Raw genomic sequence first — 21,668 nt, 5'->3', positions numbered from 1 at the left:
GTGAAGGTGTGCAAGCTGCAAAATTACACACATGCACATTAGCACAAGTTCTTAAAAAGGGGGGACTTCATTATTGAGTTTTAGGTTGGGAGGTGCACACATATGCAAATCTTGGGGGTGTTCATATGTGCACCTCATTGGGGTTGCAACCTTAGTTATTTTTTTGGCTTTTTTTTGTTCTTTTTAGTTTTTTTAGAGTTTTCAAGGGTTTTTTAGAGGTCCACACATGTAAACCTCTAAGGGGTGTGCATTTGCACACCTCATTGGAGGTGTTTACTAAAGTGTTTTCATATGTAGGGGAGATAGCACATGAGTGGAGAGCTCGAGGGTGTGTAGGTGTGGCCTTAGACTAAAGGCAAGAGCAAATGGTAAGAATGGAAGGAGGGTCAATGGTTTTATATGGGCTACTGGGGGTGCCTTGTCTGCACCTCCGAGGGTGTGCACATGCACATGTGAGCATTCCCAGACTGTGGTGAAGAATACTTGTGCGCATGTGGGCACATTTGTGCACTTAAAAGCACAAGTAGAATCCAAAACTTGATTTTTGTCTGTGTCTGACTACATAACCCTTCTGGTCAGAGACTAAGGTTTAACGTAGACTCAAGGAGGGTCTAAAATGGTTGAGACTCCAAACTAGAACCCTTGTAGGGAAATTTTCTCCTAGGGAGTACCTATTTTATGACTCAAAATGGGGTGTACATTGTGGGACCACAACACCCAACCATGAAATATTCCTTCTAGCTTAGTGAGAATTGAGCTACTTGGTATTGAACTCCTCTTAGGCAACTCAAGGAAGAATCAAAAGCCTTAAATAATGCAAAAAAAAAGCTACCTCTGAAACCCATATTGATACCATCTCTCGTAAGAGCAAGCCCCTTCAAATAAGTCTTCTACTTTGAAACTACATAAAACTAACTAGGGAGAGAAAAATAGTTACGTTGATGTTGACAAGAATGAATTTGAGGAAGAAATAAATTCTAGTTCTTGGGGAGAGAAAATGGATGACTCCTCTAGTGATAAGAGAAATAAGTTAATCTATGGTGAATACAGGTCTATGAGGCTTAAGAATAAAAAGGAAAAAAAAGAATATGGAGGAAGTGGGCCAGGAGCTTGAGCCATAAGAGATACAGGAAATTGATAATTCTAATGATGAGGACTATGAGAAGGCCAAAGATGAAGATGGCACAAAGGAGAAAAATTCTACTGAGCTCACTATTAATCTAAATGATATGGTGAATATTTCTAGTACCTCCCCTATCTTCGAGGAAGAAGCTACAGATAAGGATAATCCTACTACCCAAAAGATGCAGAACCTCAATGAAGTTTTCTTTATGAACTACAGTAGGGCCCTTCAAAATAGAGTTACCATGTTCGAGCATGTTATTTTGGATTTTGTCTCTACTGATGAATTTAACTCTTCTTTCACCTTCTTGTGCAATATTTTGGATGGTCTTGTGATGAAAGCTATGCTTGGAATGGTCATGGGGATATTGGAAAAGAGAGTTCAAAGAAATAACTAGATGGTACTAGTGATGATCCGGCATAGGAAGAAGACTTTCAAAACTAGAAGAAGGAAATCAAATACCTCACAAGAAATTAGTGGGTAATTGCTAGCAATAAATGATATTTTAAAAGGGGCTTGTAGTTGTTATGCCATTATTTTGTGTTGTGCTTAATATTGCTATCTTAGTTGATATGCTAAATAGTTTTTTTTTTAATGTTTCCTAGGACTTTAACCTCTTTGCTAATATCTAGATGGGATTAGCTAGTATTAAGACTTTCAATGTTGATAATAGTGTTGGTAGAAGCAATATAGCTGGATATGGTATTGATCAAATAACTTTGTTTATTTTATTATTATTTTGAGTGATGGTTGGTTGCTTCCAATTCTAATTGTCTAAGTTTTAGCATTTTATTTCTACTAGTATGTGACTATTGTATTCAGGTTTAGGGCCCTCTCTCCATTATCTAAATAAAAATATTTATAATTTTAAAATACCATATAATTCCCAACTCAGTTAGAGTAAGAATTAGATTAATAATTTATTTTAACAAAATTATTAATGTAGAGTAAGTATATCTCCTTAAATAATCTCATTTCTAAATAGACACATAAAATAGAATTCTCTTTTAAGATTTTAAAATAAAGTAGAATTCTCTTTAAGATTTTAAAATATGAATTCAGATTCTTTGATGAAAGATGACAAAACTCCATTACACAAATAAAAATAGTTGAAAAACAAAATAATTTTTATTAATGACCTATACAATTATCAACTAATTTGACCACTTCTAAAAAAAAATGTTATAAAATCTACGCTCCCATTGACAAGAATATGGCTCATCGAATGATATCTCCTATCAAGAAAAATAATATGAAGTGACTAATCCTCATAGAATGGGGATGCCTCCTTACATCACGAGGATCAAAAGTCCTAGTTGTATGCGGGACCCTCTATAGCATGGATGAAGATTCTTCAAAGGAAGACGACAATGGCGCTTGACGTGCTGGGGAGGAGTTGAATGGTAGCGGAGTATTGCTTACATCACCACCGCGTCCTTCCAGCATTTCTACTACTCTGCTCATTGACGGCCGGTCATTGGAATTATATTGAATGCACCACAGTCCGACTTTCGCCATTCTCCTCACCTTCGCTTCAACTTGCAATTCCATCTCTAATCCTCTGCCTCTTTCTCTCAATCTCTTCTCCAACTCCCCACTCTCTATCAATTTGAACACCCATTCCGGAAAATACAATTGACTCGAACGACTCACCTGAAGCTCAATGTTCTTCCTCCTTCCCGCTATCTCCAGTAATACCATCCCAAAACTGTAAACAGCCGATTTGTCTGTCACAGATCCCAAATTTCTGGACCAAACCTCTGGAGCAGCATATCCTGGCGTCCCCCTTGCTCCCGTCATCGATATGTGGTCCTCTGCCTTCCCATACAGTTTTGCTAGACCAAAATCAGCTACCTTGGGTGTGAAATCTTCATCCAGTAAAATATTGTGAGGCTTTATGTCAAAATGAATGATGCGCTGGCTACAATCTTGGTGCAAATACGCTATTCCACGAGCTGCTCCCAAAGCAATTGAATACAATTGATCGCAATTGAGCATTTGTTCTTTTCCTTTCTCTGCAAATATAAACTTTTCTAGGGATCCATTGGCCATGTACTCGTATACTAGAACGGCTTAAACATCACACACTAAGGCTTGATTCCTAGTGCAAAAGTGTCAAATAATCAAAATTTGACTTACTTTTCCAGACTTAATTTCTTCCTTACTCTGTGATGTTTAAAGCTGGCCCTCGTATACAAGTGCGCTTCTAAAGCCTTCAAAACAGTAACCCATGAGACGAACCAAATGAACGTGATGAATGGTTCCCAAAGTTGCAACCTCGTTCATGAACTGCCTTTCACTCTGTCTCGATTGATCAAGAACTTTAACGGCCACCAACAAACCGCTGCGCCGCTTTCCTTTGTAAACCACACCGAATCCACCTTCTCCCAATTTATCTGCAAAGTTGTTGGTGATCTTCTTTAACTGAGAAAATGAATATCTGGTCGGCATTTGGTAAATATAACTTTGGAGAAAATTTTCCACTCACCCAACAGACCCTGAATTCATAAGTTCCGTTGCAACAGAAGGTTGAATTCCTTTTAAGTAGAACGACCTCTTTCGATAAAGAACCATAAGAAACAGTGCTACTGTCATTATTAAAGCACTTGCCCCAATAACTATACCTGGTATAATAAGAATATAAATGCACATGAGCGAGTCCATCAGAAAAGAAAATTAGAGGTTTTTCAGAACTCAAAGTAGAAGTTTCCTTAGCATTTACCTGCTATCATTCCGCGATTTGAGCTCTTGCCTGTTTAAACATGGTAAACGCTAATCAGATCGGAAAAATAATATATATTCAACTGCGTCATAGATGAGACGATTTCATGTTTTTGTGTCTAAATTGTAATGTAACTAAACATAATTAGGCACTAGGAGGGAAATCTAGTGAGGTTTTGAACCAAATACCTTTTGAGAGTGGGCAACGATTTGGATGGATTTCATCCCCGCAGAAACAAAGGAATTGCCCTGGAGCGGAGATATTATAGCCACACCAACCACCGCTTGATTCACAACTGCCACAATTCTGATACAATGGGTTATATGTAATATTCCAATGTGCTATTGCCCCTCTAACAGTCACCTCTTCCAATTTACACGAAAACGAAGGTAAATTCACGTCATCATATACACACAGCGCGCCACACTTGAGGACTTTCAGACTGAAGATCTGTTGTGTGATAGTATCGAAGACATTGTTGTCCTTTAAGTCATCAAAGCTATCATATGAAGAGTTGCACTCTTTGAAGTAGTCGTCGTCCACTATTGATGAGGTGAGATTATTGCGGAAGACATCTACGATTGTGTAATTGTGGCCTCCAAATTCGATTACACGACGCACGTCCTCTTCACAGTCGATCTGAAAGCTTGGCAGACCACATCCACTTTCCCGCAAACCGAAAGGATATGGGATGGCTGTACCGCCACATAATGTATTATTGCAAGAGGTATAACTCGGGTATGCACATAGCGAACCGGGGAGCAGAAGGGCATAGACAATGAAGGAATAGAGAAGATTAAAACCAGACACTGGGTGATGTAAGGGTGATTGTATTGAAGTAAAATGGGTAAAAATGGCGTCCATCGACATGGATTTGGGGGAATCCAATAATTGCAGAACTCTTTCTCTATAATGAAAAGAAACTGCCATTTGAACTATTTGATTATCAAGTCAACAAAGATAGGCATTCACGCGTCAATTAGCGCAGTGAATTATTTCAAAACTTCAGATCTCCGCGTAATCTATGTGGACAATGACTTCGGATGCAATTTGTAAAAGAGGATTTTGTATTAAGATGTGATATGATAGGCAGAAGAAATGAAATGCAAAACAAGTTTAATGCAAAAGATTTTTTTTTTAAGTTTTATTTTTTAAATTGATTAATTATGTTCAAGTTTTCTTTGGGTTTTTTAGTATTTTCTTTATTTTTGAGAAATTTTTTGTTGAAGTCTTTGTTTCTTTTGTGAAAAGTATAAAAAGTATGATCCTTGTATAATACTATATTTGAATTATCATAAAAGATGCTTCTAAATTTTTATTTAGACATTCTTCAAACTCGACAAAGTTCTTGTCATTCACATTACTTGTCATGTTATTTATGTGGCTATTTAATTTAAGTGTATTATTAATGATGGATATAATACCAAACTCTAACATGTGACAAAGTCTTGCATTAAGCGATCTCAATTTATTAGTAACTTGTATCATATTCAATATGACATATTCTATGGACTCAACCATTTCCTATTTTATTTTTTTGTTTATGTTATACATAACTCTACTCATCTACATACAACGTGACAAAAGACATAAATATTCTTTATAAGAAAGTGCAAACACATTTCACTTATATGACTCAACTCCTACTTTAATAACAATTTAATCAAGCCATAATTTGGTCAACTTACTAATTAATGAACATTTTTTGTGAAATACTTGATAAAAGTGTAACACAAAAGAAAGAATAATGAAACATTTATTAATATTTTTTAAAGAAATAATGATATTAATAGTTGAAAAAAGAATTTAATCTAGCATCCTATTTTTTTAAAGAAAATAGATAGTGTTCAATGTATAATGCTATGTAATATAAAAATAAAAAATAAAATAACAAGATACTCCATAAAATATCATCATTATTATCATACAAAACTTTGAGGAGGAAAAAATAACTAGTTGTAGTGATCTATTCACAATATAGAATTAACATTAATCGATGTGCCAGTGGATGAGGTATTATCTCTGCTTTTGACCATCTTCTATAGCTTCACAAGCTTCTGCAATCTCGCTAAATGAACATTTTTCCAAACAGTTGACACACTGCCATCGCCTTTCTTTGTTTGATTTCTGCATTATCTCAAGCCAATACTTTGCATATTTCATTCTCTTCATTGTTTGTGCCTTGTTCCGCTTCTTTGCTCGATTTAATATTCACAATTGTCACATAACTTGGATGCCTTGTGCGAAGTGCGTAGTTCAACATTTTTCCGCATATGCACGATGGCAGTCACAGTTACGACCATAAAGTTTAACAAAATTTCCCTTAGTATGTGACGTTAACACTACTTTGCAGAGTCGAGTGGGTTTGCTGATCCTTTCATAACCATCCATCGATTGTAATATACCATTCAATCTTATAGTGATGCAGGTTGTTCATTGGCATTTGGTCAAACATATCAAGTTCATATTCTTTTATCTGAGACCAACGCTTCGTGTTTGAGCTGGCTTCATATTTCAAAATTCAGGTGTATAGCAAGACTGTTTCTCCGCCTTGAGCGCTCCTTTATCTGAAGAGGCACAACTCATCCTTCCATATTCTTCCAGTCAGCGTGAGCCTTCATTGAGCTTGGCTATCGGGTTCACAGTCGCGGTTTCGGTATGCGCGTTTACTCCAACAACATGTTATCTGGACCCCATTTACACTCTAGGCTTACTGTGCGACAGTTTTGTGCATTCTCTTTGAATTGGCAATGGTCTTGCAAGTGCATTTCAACTCCTGCGCAATCTGACATTTCGCACGGTTCGTGTTCATCACTCATGACATTTGATGAAGAAACTGTGAGGGATTCCTGTAGATAGTCGAGATTAATTCATACCCACCATCATCGGGAGTCTTTATCTATTAACCCATGTTTATCAACTTTCGAACAATTGAATTTGGGTGGGGTATCATTTAATCTGTTTTCAGGGAAGATGAATTTGGGTGGGGCATCATTTTATCTGTTTTTAGGAAAGACGTAAAGTTGAAACTCACCGAAGATTAAAACATAATAACTTCTTGAAGAGAGGAACTTAGGAATGCTCAAATTTGGAGTATTTAGAATCGCCTCACTTATGTCCGCGTCAATTTCACGCATACCCAACCTTCTAAAATTTTGACTTATTCAAGAACTGGTTATGAATGCTCGATTTTGGAGCATTCCTAACTTTGGTTGTGTCTTTGACCATTTCTAACGTCCATCATTTTCACTTTGACTTTGACAATACTATCGTTAATTGTGAATGTATTTTGCTAAAAGTACTTAACACGATCAAATTTAAAATTTAACAATAAGACTTAATTTTGGCAAATTAAGTCCGCAGCATTATTTGACAAATTAAGTTAGTTTAATGAGAACTACAAGATAATTAAAATTATTTTAAAAATTAATTTTAATTATTTGTAATCAAATCTTAAATCACATGATTTAATTGAACATTTGATTAGGAAAATTTAAACATAAGCTATAAAAGGCAACAGGCAACAAAGCCCAAATGTAGGATTTCAAACAGCTACTTCTAACAATATTTGCTCCCAATAGTTAAAACCTGAGAAGCAGTAGCAATGGATCATAAAGGATATTATTTGTGAGGTTCAATTAACAAGTAGATTTTCAGAAACAACTAGATCAATAAGGATACTTGCTAATATTTTTTCTTAGTCAAGTACTCACAAGAAGTTATATAAACACTGAGATACAAGATGCAACCAAATTGATTTTTTTTCGCATTTACAGTAAATTCGCTTTAAAACAGCAAGCTTGAATAATTGTCCATAGTTCATAGTGACCCTTAAACCTGCAAGGTTCACATAGTATAAAGATGGCCCCCTACATTATTCCATTTCTAAATAGACAATCGTCCCAAGTCTTCTTTGCGTCTTTGTACCATGGATATTTAAGTGGAAGATGACAATCGTGCTTCCCATGGTGGGCTGGAGGGGTTGAAGGGTAGTGGAGGAATGCTTACATCATCACTGTGTCCTTCAAGCATTTGTACGACCCTGCTCATTGGCGGTCTGTCAACGAAATTGTATTGAATACACCAAAGTCCTACTTTTGCCATTCTCCTCACTCTCTCTTCATCTTCCACTCCCATCTCTCCTCTAACTCTTTCTCTCAACCTCTTCTCCATCTCCTCACTTTCTATCGGTTTAAACACCCATTCTGGAAAATACAATTGACTTGAATGACTTGCCTGCACGTCAATGTTCTTCCTCCTTCCCGCTATCTCCGAAAACATCATTCCAAAACTATAGACATCTGATTTGTTTGTTACAACTCCCAAATTTCTATCCCACACCTCTTGTTAGCGTGATTGATACATGGTCCTCTTCCTTATTAGAGAGTTTAGCAAGACTGAAATCGACTACTTTTGGTGTGAAATCTGTGTCCAACAATATATTTTGAGGCTTAATGTAAAAATGAACGATGTGCCTATAAAGTTCGCTGAAAGTGCAAATTGAGAAAGAACATAATAACAAGAAAGAGGAAAAATGTAAACACACTTTTTTATCATGGTTCACCACAAATTGTGGCTACATCCACACTGCAGGGAAGATTTCTTATTAATGTTAAAGTGTGAACTTTACATCACAGCTGTAGCTTCAGCTCTTCAAATACAATATGAAATAATGAACTTCCAATACATATATATAAAGTCTCAAGAGAAATGAAGAGAAACAATTAGAGGGAAACAATAATAAATGTAAATAAGAAATGAAAGACTGTTGGGCTTTACATATACACCCAACAAACCCCCACTTGAAATCCAATTGCTGTAATGTATGAGTCTCTCGTGAATCTCTTACTATTATTTCTCTACAATGCCGAGAGAAGCTCAGCAAAACTCAAACTTCTCTCGTGGAACAACCTTTGTGAGTGCATCAACTAGAGTTTCCTTGGTGTTAATCTTCAAGACTTGAAGTTTTCCCTCCTCAAGTTTACTTTGAATGAAATGATAATGTACTTCTATATGCTTAGTCCTGCTATGAAAAAATGCCATTTTGGCTAATTCAATGGCACTTTTACTATTACAATACAAGTTTGATCCTTGTTGAGGACAATCAAAATCACCAAATAGATATTGCAACCAAATAAACTCTTTTGCTTCTTTAGTGAGAACATAGTCTCAGTAGTAGAAAGTGAGACCACTTGTTGCAACTTCAATGGCCAACTAATCGAGCTGCTCAGTGAGACCATACTCCATATCTGAATCAGTATAACCTCTAAGTGAAGTGTCTTTGCCACCAAAACACAATATAAAATTAGGAGTGCCCTTAAGATATCTTAAGATCCACTTAACTGCATCCCAATGTTGTTTACCCAAATTACTCATAAATCTATTGACAACCCCCACTACTTAGGCAATATTCGGACACGTGTAAACCATTGCATACATAAGACTACCCAATGCTGAAGAATATGGGATGTTCTTCATGTAGTTTTTTTCTACTTGTGTCTTGTGACACATGCTTGAAGATAATATGAAATGATCAGCAAGAGGAGTGTTGATCGATTTGGCATCTGCCATGCCAAATCTTTCTAATACTTTGAAAACATAGTGTTCTTGAGAAAGCTTTATTTCCCTCTTTTGTCTATCATAGATAATGTCCACACCAAGTATCTATTTTGCTTCCCCTAAGTCCTTCATAACAAACCTTAGTGACAACTTTTTCTTTCAATTTTGAAATCAGCTTCATAGATGAATCGATAACATGCATGTCATAAACATAGAGCAATAAAAGAATAAAGGAACCATTAGGTAACTTCTTGCAGTGGACACATGGATTTGATTCACATCGAATGAAGTTATTTTCAGTCATGAATCAATCGAACTTGAGGTACCACTACCTCAGAGCTTGCTTGAGACCATACAAGCTCTTCCTCAATCTACAATGTAAGTTTTCTTTATCACATTTAATGAACCCCTTTGGGTTGCATCATGTAGATTTCTTCATTCAAATCACCATGGAAAAATGTCATTTTTACATCCAGTTGTTCAAGTTCAAGATCATGAGAAATAACAAAACCAAGAACAGCTTGAATTGTAGTCATCTTGACCACAAGTGAGAAGATTTCATTGAAATCTATGCCCTTTTTCTGATCAAAACCTTTAACAACTAGCCTTAGTTTGTAATGCTTCTAATTTTTTCCTTCTTCTTTCAACCCATAAATCCATCAATTTTTGAGTGCTTTCTGATTTGGTGGCAAAGGAACGAAATCCTAAGTTTTGTTTTGCAATAGAGAATCTATTTCTTCTTACATTGCTACCTCCCATTTGTGAGAATTTGATGCTTTGCAAGCTTCTTTGAAGCTTTCTAATTCAACTTGGTCTGAAAGTAAAAGTTTGGGCTCTGCTTCTTTGGAGTACAAGAGTTCATAATCAGAGAATCGAGCAGGAAACCTTCTCTATCTTGCAGATTTTCTCAACCCTTGAAAATTATCCCCATTATGTATACCATCATCAGCATGTCCTTTGTCAATGTCATGAGAAGTCTTTCTTAGTGATTCATAATCACTTTCTTTAGAAGATGTGAAATAACTCTTCTTAGCATTAGTGTAACTAATTGTTGTTTGCACAATCCCCATATTTGAATTGATGTTGTGTAAATGGCTTTTCTCATTTGTAGATTGAGAAATTGCTTCACGGTAACCTGATGTGCTGCAGTGGTGTGGTCCATGCTGACTCGTGGGTGGACTTGGACCAATGTGAGAAGGAGATTGAGAGTCATCCAACTCACCTATGGATCTGATGACAATATCACCCAATTTATGCCTAACTAGAGCTGTGTGGTAATGGGGAACTTGCGGTTGAGTGTTACAAAGACCTTGATCAAAGAGACTATGATGTAGGGAGTTGAAACTGTGGCATTCATCCTTGTCTCTGCCAAGAACAGTCCTCATGCTATTTTGAAAATGTGTGCCAAGTTCTGTTACTAGACTCACACGAGGACCATGTTGATGGAGGTGACAATGAACCTGCAACTATTCATAAGAATGATCCTTGTTAGTGATTTCCTCCTTGTCAATATGGGAGATCCTTGTGCAATGGTTATGCCATGTGTCTCTAACCACAAGTAGGCTCAACTCAACTTGTTGAACATGTTGTCACTGATTGGTTTGTGTATACCCTACATGGTCTGCATGAGCTTCTCCTATGTGACTAGCTATAGAGGTGAATGGTACATCGTGAGGGAGTCTCTACCCATGCTTGGTGTGGTGTAGGGAAGACCATGGTTGAGGCTTTGTGTGGAGTCCACCTCACCCATGAGTGTCATGTGCTATGCATTAACATGCCATGGACTAAATGCATCGACAGGAAGTGTAACTTCATTAACATATTTTCCATTTTCTCTATACTCAAATAGAGGATTATCGTCTTTATTCTGATTTAAATTTGAAACTAGAGTTTCAAGACTGTGACTGCCTAAATCATCAATACTCTATTCACCAGTAGTACTGAAGTGACTCCACATGCTAGTAGAAGAAGATGGTAAAGGGGTAGGCGATAAGACTGAGGTGGGAGATAATGAAGGATTTGATCAATACAAATCCACAAAGCCTTTGAACACCTGCATGCAAAAAATCTGTCACAAAAGAAAAGACAAGAGGAGGCAAGGGTTTGTCTTTAAAAAATATGCAAATCTATTCTTTGAAATGGAAGAGATAAAAAAAATTACAAAAGATCAATCCTTATAAAAGGAGATCAAAACCAAAGAGGGTAACCTAAAAAAGAAAAGCTATTTAATAATTACTAATTAATTATTAAATAGAGATGCAAAAAGGTGCATATAGTAAAATCTTAAGAAGAGAATAAAGTGAATTTAATAAATTAAATTAAATTAATGCTTTACTCTAACACCCCCCTAAAGATGAGCAACAATGTAGCTACAAGAAATGTAGAAAGAGAAAGGAAACTACAATGCAATGCTGAAAGAAAACTTAGGTCTTGACAACAAGGCCTAATGAGGTACCCAATCATAACTAAATCTCTATGAAATAGAGAAATAGAGAAAACCTAGTGAAAAAAACTCTACTCCAAAAAGAGATAGCAATAAAAAGAAGGAAGGACTCATCACTGAGACCCCCTAAGGACAACTTCCTTCACCCCAAGCATAGAACATAGCTAAAGATACCGTAGGGATGCAAAAGGTTTAGTGAAGATGTCTATAACTTGCTCAACAATAGGAATGTACTCCAAGCTGAAGGTGCCATCCTAAATGAGATGCCCGATAAAGTGCACATGAAACTCAATGTGTTTGGTCTACTGATGCTCAAATGGGTTGCATGAAATGTATATAGTGCACTCTGATTGTCACACCATAGGAAGGTGGGACTATCAAGAGGTAATCCAAACTCTGTCATCAACTAACAAAGCCACAAAACCTCTTAACTAGCCAATACAACTGCCCTATATTTTGCCTCTATAGATGATAATGCATGAGCATGTTGCTTCTTACAAGCCCATGTGATTGGACCATAACTAAGACAAAATACAAAACCAGAAGTAGACTTGCAATCATCAATATGACCAGCCCAATCTAAATCTGTGAAACCAAAAATATGAGGATCTCCTAATGTGTAGTGTGTTGGTGTCTTGAAAAACTACTAAGCAACAAAATGCTCAATACCAAAATGATATCACTCACACAATCCAAGGATTAGCCAATTCCCATTAATAATTATGTGTGAAAACCATTTGGACCCAACTTCCACAAAACCAAAGGTGTTTTTCTACTCTTTAGGCTCTGCAAAACTAGGGTGGGTATACCCAGGGATGATTCAAGACTAGGAAACACTGAATGAGAATTATTTTAGTTTCATTCTGATTCTCATCTCAAATCCTCAAATACATGCATAATTCTTGATAATTTGATAAACACATCCCATATAACAGATCTAGCCAAAATTCTTCTATAGATTTGCACGTGTTCTCAGCAATAGTGGTTAACTAAAGCTAAAACATTCCATGCAAACAAGTACTGGCCAACTTTAAAGATCTATAGGAAATAAAAGTAAAATTGATTATAATTTTGCATTTGAAAATCATTTATGACATATTTCTCTTCCAACTGAATCAATTTGACCAGTGCCTAATCCATTAGGGCTCAGAGTCTACTACAAATCCTTAGATCTAATTTGTTTCCTTACAACCAATATTATCACCAATTCTTATCAGAATTTATCATTCAAAGATCCTTTCTACTACTATAGCAACCTTATCAAATTTATCAAAGCTTTTACTTAATCCATTGAACTAATAGCAGTGATGAACATATATACAACCTAACTGGATTGCATTCAATTGCTCAAGCCTTTACTCATACAATATCAAGGTAACCAAGTAATCAAAAGGAGGCAAAATTTAGAAAGAACTGATATGGGGACAACTCATAATTTGTATTCATTTTCCTTAAAAATTGTATACATTTGCAGTAAACTCAGAATGACCTTAAGAAGAAACACAGAGATCATTCTATATTAATGTATTCTCAAGAACTAATAGAGAAAATACATCACAAACTTCCTCAAATATTGGACTGAGAACAAACTAAGTATATCAGCTAGAAATAATAGAAATCAGACCCTTCTCTAGCCCTAGAATCTCACTTATATAGTGTGAGATGCAACAAGCTTTAGGCTTAAGAGAAATTGACAAGTGTCCTTTACAAGAAATATTTAAATACACCTATCACAAAATGACAAAATGTGAATAACAGAAAGACTAGTACACTAAAAATCCTTTTGTGGTTATTCCCTTTGGGGAGGCAAAAACACTATGATCAGATTCCTTTAGTGTTCTAGTTCCTTGGGATAGGTGGCCATCAAATGTGACAGTGATGAGTCATCTCCTGCCACCTGAGGATCCTCTTTGTCTTTATCATCAGTGTCAGAGGTGGCTTCTACTTTTGTGCCCTCTTCTTTATCATCATTCACCACCTTATCATCTCCTTCTATCCATTTTGTAGACATAAACTCTTCCTTCCACTTATCATAGGTAGTGTCCTCCAGCCAATAAAAATTTATAACTTCTCTTTGTATAGTTACTAAAGAATTTTCATTTGCCTCTATATCAACAAAATATTTTCTAATGGAGTTATAGAATATCTGTACTTTTACTGACTCCTCATTTGTCATTGCCCATAACAGATGGCTCGTTTCATTTATAACCTTATTCATTCTTTCATAGAAGACTTCATCTAGCTCCCTCTTCCATTCTTCCTTTTCCTTTATTTTATACAATTTTTTTAGAGCACAAGGGAATAAATCAATTTTTTTGGCAAAATACTTGGAAAACAAAATAGTTAATCTTCTGTAGAAAGAATCTTTCTTATCATCAAAACCCTGCAACTTATTTAGGAAATCAAAAATTCCTTCTATTTGATGACATGTTAGCTGAATAATAGATATACACATAGCAGTGATAGCTAAATTTCTCTTTATCCACTTCTATACAATGGGTTTGAATATAGCTTCATTTTGCTTCAATTCATCCCTGATAGCTGAAATCTTTGCTAATTGATCAAAACATGTAGGCCATTCTATCATGTCTATTAAATACATGATACCTTGCCTCAATTTTTCTTCATATTGATTATTAAGTTCTGCATGCATTGCATATAACTTATTTTTCTCCTCTTCAAAATCCTCTACTGTATAGAACTGAGGCCTTTTTGGAGTATCAGGTATCTCAATAATTGGTGTTGATTTAAAAGGCTCAATAGGTGGTCATAGGGGGTATGCAATCCTGGGATTACTGGTCCCTCCTAATTTTCTTTTCCGAAGAATTTTCTCCATTTGAGTTACTTTATTTTCTAATGATTGAATTTGCATGCCCCTCTTCTCATATGCTTTCAAAAATTCTTCAAACCTAGCATTGAGTTGGGAAAATTTTACTTCCTCTTGGCCAAACACCATGCTACAAAATTTCGGCATCTTTGATGCCATCCCAATTATTTGTTTACTACCTACCTCACCAGCCCTGAACACTATCAATGCATGAGCATGCTCTGCAGTGGGAATTTCGTGCATTGTGGTATTGTCCCTTTTTCCCATGGACCATATAACAAGGGCTTGGTGGTCATCACTAAATTTGACTCCTCTTTGAGCCTGTAGTATTTCTTTAGCAGTCCTTAGTTGAACATCCCTTTGTTTTCTTATTGAATAAAAAATAATGGCATTTGTTATATCCCATTCCTATAGAAGGAGGACTCCTAACTATCTAACTATTTTCTTCCCAGCTTCAAGAGTAAATTGAACAAAATCATTCAAAAATTTAGATTTCACCTCTTCTTTAATATCTGAATCAAGTTTGTCAGGTTGTTCTACTTTTATCTTGTCACAAGTTTTCTTAAAATTTCCCATGTTTAATCTCCACAAAAATTGAGCAAAAGCCCTAGACTTCACAAAATTATCATCATTAATAAACCTTTTAGAAGCTTGGGAAACTATCGGATCAATTTCCTTACCTTGGTAATCAGCAATGGTTAGGTCCAAGGAAGGTGTAGGAGGTTCTTGTGTCTCTCCAATCTCCAAGTTTGTAGAAGTAACAATTACATCCCCTTCTCCACCCATTTTTCTAAGCTTCTCCCTTAAAGATGTTTCATCATTGATTCGGATTGGGGACTAGCTTGGGGAGTATTGTTCTACCTGAGAAGAAGAAGATTCTTGTTCTAATTTCTACCTTTTTGGAGAGCTGGCTGTAGATGGACTTCCTGGTCTTGGCCTTTGATGAAGGGTTGCCTGTTGCACACTTTGAACCATTACATAACCTTCCCTTCTCTGCAAAGTATACTGGCTAGGAGCCACCACATTTCTGTTGCTTATCCTTCTTTTTACCTTTGCAGCCTTGTTTGAATATGTCTCAACATATATGGCTTTCTTCTCATTCATGGTTTGGATTATTATAGCAAAATTATTCATTAATGCTTGCATTTTAGCTCCCTAGTATTTCTTATCTTTCAATGGGTCATATTGGGGGTCAAAAGCATTAATGAATTCTAAAGTTTTACTGAATACTATCCATTTTTATTTTCATAATTCCTATTCTTGCAAAGTGAAAACATTTCTGATTATATCCTCTGGATAATAAACTTGTTATACCATGCGAGAAGCTTTCACCCTCTCTCTTAAGAGGTTATAGAATCCTTTAGCATTGATAAATCTGGCATGAGATTCTACCATGTTATATCTATCTAAAAACAAATTAAGGTGCTTCCACCCTTTCCTGACAAAAACAAAATCATGCACTACAATAATAATTGGAAAGAAGGTACCCTTCTTAGACATTTCCCTCTCATCTAAAGTGCCTATCTGCCACAGGATTTCATCTATCCCTATCTTCAAGGGCACATAGAAAGGTAGAACATGAGGCTTTCCCAAAAATCCATATAATCTTATTACTGTTGAGACATTGTAAGGGATTATATCCCCCCCAATTATGACTAACTAATAGCCCTTTTGCATGGTCCTTGGGTTTGACCAATTCTAACAATGCTTGTGGAATTCTAGGGTTGTCCCATTTCAAAAGTAGCCTAAGATTTTATGTAAAGTATCTATCAAATCTCACATGACTGGCATCTATAGCTTCTGTAGTCATATCTACACTCCACAGTTGCACTGGATTCTTCTCTCCATCCCTGGTCATTTCCAGCTCCATAGCCTTGGACAAAAAGGTAAATCCCTTGTACAAGCATACATGCATGAGCAATGAATACCAATAGAATGGTTTTTCCATCTTTCCCCATGCTATCCCCATGAGGCCATTATGAATTTCTTTTGCAAGGAAAGTAGAAAAATCTAGGATAGTGCTCATAAAAAATTGAAGAGTTTGAGCCATGATAAGGACAATAGAGCTTGGGATTTGATCAGCTTCATCCATTCCAAAAATATTGCAAAGAGAAAAATATAATGCTTGAGCTCTAAGGTTGAAATGCCTTCTTAGCAATGGCTCTGGGGTACTCGCTGTAATCACAGGCATAGTGCCAATTTTAGCAGCATGCTCCTACAATGGCCCTGTTCTTAGGTAAATCCTTTGTGCATCATACATTTCTTGAAGGTCATCCATATCAATAGTTTCATGCACAACATGGTTAGGATTGAGGTTGAAAACCTCATTAATTAATTCAAGGCAAACTCTAAAGAGATTCACTCCAGCATGGTTCTTTACCCACCTCGTAATCGGATCATATTTCTTTGCCAAATCCATCAATAAATCAGTATCAAAGAAAATCACGGGGACTATTAATTTACCAATGTCAAACTCCCATACATTTCTCATAGGAGTGTCTAGTTTTCAATTCGAAAACCATTTCTTAAACAACTCTAGAACCTCCATGGAAACCTGGGCATCTATTACCCAATTTGCCCTATCATAAAAACCTTCTGCCACAACTACTCTCGGGTGTTTTGGAATGAGTTCCCTCCCCTTAGTTATTTCATGTACCAATAAGGGGAATTGTTCAAGAAAATCATCATGCACAGATCGCTTCAAATAAGTTGTTTTTCCAATGAACTCTTTTCGGGGAGGCATTTTGAATAAAACCCTAGAAAATCTATAATAGTAGATGCTTGAATTTTTTAAAGAGTCATAGAGTACTTACCTGCTAGAATTCATGCTTCTACACTATGTGATTTCTCATGCAATTTTACTGGATCACTAGCTAAACTTTTTGTGCCCTGGCTCTGAGAATTTTGTATACCTTGATGTTCTTTTTGCACTTTGCTAATTCATTCATGGTGAGATCGTGAGTTCTTTTCATACATTGAAATTGCATGAATGAAATCTAAATCATATTTATTCTCAGTAATTGTTACCTCCAAATTGCAACCAAATTTGAATCCTATCCATCAATTTTCACGAGATCAGATGGCTTTAATTTAAAAGGCAACTAGCTTTATGGCTTTAAAAACAAGGCCTCATGTCATAATACTGCTTGCCCACATTTCTTAAATTTCTTGCACCTTAGAATTGTGGGGGAGTGCCACTCATTGATCAAGACAAGATCAACGATCAGATCAATTCATATTTGAACAAAGTCCAATTAGCTATACTAACCAATAGGAAACCTTCATATGAGTTAGTGCCTTCTAACAACTTCCGCGGCAGTGGGTCCCATACCTTCTTCTGAGCGAGTAGGTGCTTGGCATCATCTTTTCCATGTTTCAAGCTAGTACATTCCCACTTTTCTTATCTAACAAGCATCTTCAAATTGCTAGCTCGTGCCAGTCGTCGATCTTTGAAAGATCAACGGTGGTAATGCTAGAAATCTGTAAACCTTACAAGATGAGAAAAGTGACGTTACCATGGCCACATGCCTGCATGGTGCATTCCCATTTTGTTTAAACTTCACTCAAGTTCTTTAGGATCAATGGTGTGAAAGATTTTTTTACTTTATGGTCAATCATCCATTTGGACCAATGAAATGACTTTGCTCAACCCCCGTTCTCTGACCCGCCTGACTACTACATTAATTTTTGATGTTTTCGCGCTCATAGCATAAGTACTTCCAACTAAGCACAAGTGGTAGACCACATGGCATAACTCAGCATTCTGTCATAATTTGGCCCCACTATGACACGCATCAGAAAGGTGCATACCCACATTCCTTATTTCACTAGTAGCTTCATAATGCAAGATTGCACTAACCCTCAATCTTTGAAAGATCTACGACTGATGAGGCTTCACTTCCATCTGGCAAACAAACTTCTTCAGTGGCATATCTGGCAGTACATGTCAATGATCACTTTATAGTGTGTCACACCATAGCATACAATTAAAATTTCTTGACCCCACCTTGTCACATGTCCAAGAACCACTTGTCCACATTATTTATCTCTCGTGCAACTTCAAAATGTAGGCATGCGCTAGCCTTTGATCTTTGACAGATCAACAGTTATAGAATCAGGCGTTTTAAATACCACATTGGTTGCAGTGATGAATAAAGTATCTCCATCCATTCCAACTCATCTGAGATTTTCCATGGAAGACATTTCATTATAATCTTTGAGAACAATGGACCCATCTTGTCAGACTATGCCACTTGTCCCATTTTCGCTTCCCCGCATTATTTAATTCATGAGAATCTCCTTCTTGCAAAAAAGTGCTAGCCCTTGATTCAAATGAAATCAATGATTGATTCTTCTTGATGATAAAGGCATATCTTTTTTAGTAACTCAACCAATGATATCGTAGGAAATCTAGAATGTGCACGAAAAGTACTAACCAACCTACAAAATTTTTGACTAGCTCTGATAACCACAAACCATTTTCGGTGCACTAAGGCTAAAATATCGGCAGGGACTACATGTCAAAAAGGTGCTTTCCTGCAATATTTAAAGACCTCATAGCTCCATATTGTGGGCAAGCCTTAACCCTCGATCTTAAAAGGATCTACGATGCTTGAAAGATATCACAACTTGGACCTTTTTTCAAATAAAATAATGCAATTTAGGTAAACTTTAGAAAGTTTATCAAAAGATTAGTAAAGGCATCTTTGTGTGGATAAATCTTTAGGATAAAAATGTCCTGCCAAAATTTATTTGAAATAATACTTTTTAAAGTTCTCAAAGGCTAGGGCCAAACAAGAAAAGGCACAAGGTTATTTAGTGAATTTTTTTTCCTAGGGTTCTTTGACCAAATTTCAAACTACTTGGAGTGCACATTTAGGGCTTTTCACTTCTGAATACAACAAAAAAAGGGTGGTGAAAAACCAGGCCAATACTGGCTCTATTTGGGGACAATGAATAAGCAAGATTCATATGAGGGCTCAGAATCCCTGGGAGAAGCAGACCACAAGCTTGACCTTAAAAACTATGACAACTTAGAGAGAGAAAAAATGCAGGACAAAAAAATATATAGGGATTGTATAAAAGAAAAAAATATTATACAAAATGTATAAGGAAACCTAGACTACTATTCATGGAGAAAATAAGTATTTTTCAAGAAAAATACCTCTTTAAGAACTGTCCATGAACTGGCAGTTCAAGAATATTGTCTGATAGATCTTTGAGAACATAAGAATCCTCACCCCAAGTATTTTCAATCAAATAAGGGCCTAACTAGATAGGATCAAATTTGCCATGTTTTCCTTTATCTTCTATCCTAGCATTCCACACAAGGACCAAATCTCCACTTTCAAATTTCTTGCTTACTGTCCTCTTATCATAGACTTCTTTAACCTATAGTTTGAACTTTTGGTTTCTAGTTGATGCTTCTTTCCTAGTCTCAGTTAGCCCAACTAGTTCATCCAATCTTTCTTGCATATCATCAATAATATCATTATCATACATTTGAATGTAATTATACAAGCCTACTAGGTTGTTCTGAGGCATTCTAGCTTGAATTCCATACACCATATCAAATGGAGCTACACCAATGGCTTTCTTCATAGTTACCCTGTCAGCCCATATTTCTAACTGTAACTTTGAATCCCATGCTTTCTTGTTATCATCCAAGGTTCTCTTAATAACTTTTAACAGGCTCTTATTTGTGGATTTAGCTTGTCCATTTCCTTGTGGATGATAAGGAGAAGATGATGATCTTGTTATTTCATATTTATCAAAAAATATGATAAATTTCTCAGACCTGAAGCACATTGCATTGTTTGTTACAATTTTCTGAGGACAACCAAATCTAGAAATAATATTATTCTATAGGAAATTATTGACAACTTTACTTGTTGCATTTCTTGTTGGGATAGCCTCTACTCACTTTATTAAGTAGTTAGTAGCCACTACAAACCAAGAATAGCCATTGCTAGACTTGGGGGAAATCTCTCTTATGAAATCCATACCCCATTGTTGAAAGGGTGCTTGGACCTCCACTGGCTTCAATGGAGTATTACTTGAGAACTTTATTTTTCTAGCAAACCTCTGACAAGGGTCAAATTTCCTAATCATAATTTGAGCATCCTTGAAAAGAGAGGGCCACCAAAATCCAGCTCTCATCACCTTATGTGCAGTGGTCTTGGCCATATAGAGTCCTCCACACACTCCAACATGCATTTCATTTATGACTTCTTTTTCCTTTTCTTGATCAATACACTTCAACAATACCACTTCAAAATTTCTCCACCATAAAATACCTTGGACAATTATGTATCTGATGGCTTGTAATTTAGTACTCCTCTTTTTATTTTTCAAAAAATGGGGAGGAGCTTCCATGTGTTGCAGGTAATATATAACATTAGTGTACCAATCACAATGATACATGTCACATAAGTCAGATTTGAGGTCATCAACTACCACATTTATCTGATTGGCATCCAAATTAGATTCAGCCATGAGTTTAGCCAAACCTTGACCTCTTACCAACTTAGTTATCTATATTTCAATATTGAATTCTTGGATCATGTTGATCCATCTACACCTTCTGCCTGATACTTCTTGTTGAGAAAATATGCCCTTCACAGTTGCACTAGGTATAAAGGCAATGACAATAGCACCTACTAAGTAGCATATGAAATCCTTTACAACCTTTACTAAAGCATATGCCTATTTTTCATTTATCTAATATTTCAATTCAACAAGTTGCAGTGATTTACTGAAAAAAGCAATCGGTTGTTCATATCCTTCTTCATTTTTTTGCAACAAGATTGCGGCTACAGTGTGAAAGGATGCAAAAGAAAAAATATGCATAGGCTTTTTATAATCTAGGGTTTTGAGGACTAGGGCATTTTTTATTGCAGTTTTAATATCCTAAAATTCCTGTGAAGGCTCACCATTCCAATCTATAGTAGCTCCCATCTTGAGCATCTTTGAGATAGATCTACTAATTTCAGCA

The 21,668-nt window shown here is 36.1% G+C and overlaps 2 pseudogenes across 1 annotated transcript; both read right to left on the bottom strand.

Annotated features, from left to right (window-relative positions):
* Positions 1–2,316: 2,316 nt before the first annotated feature.
* On the bottom strand, positions 2,317–4,757 carry LOC149571656 (rust resistance kinase Lr10-like; annotated as a pseudogene). Its single transcript, XR_016359839.1, has 4 exons — positions 4,034–4,757; positions 3,846–3,875; positions 3,328–3,747; positions 2,317–3,195 (listed from the first exon to the last, which is right to left on the bottom strand). The product of XR_016359839.1 is annotated as a rust resistance kinase Lr10-like (transcript).
* A 3,024-nt stretch (positions 4,758–7,781) lies between these two features.
* The window catches only part of LOC149571655 (rust resistance kinase Lr10 pseudogene), a 66,113-nt pseudogene continuing 52,226 nt past the window's right edge, over positions 7,782–21,668 (bottom strand).

This window comes from Cupressus sempervirens, chromosome 2, assembly GCF_028749045.1.
Source record: "Cupressus sempervirens isolate cs-2001-9-10 chromosome 2, ASM2874904v1, whole genome shotgun sequence".
Lineage (NCBI taxonomy): Eukaryota > Viridiplantae > Streptophyta > Pinopsida > Cupressales > Cupressaceae > Cupressus > Cupressus sempervirens.
The sequence above is the reverse complement of the archived record's forward strand: the minus strand, read 5'-3'. Positions and strand labels throughout refer to the sequence as shown.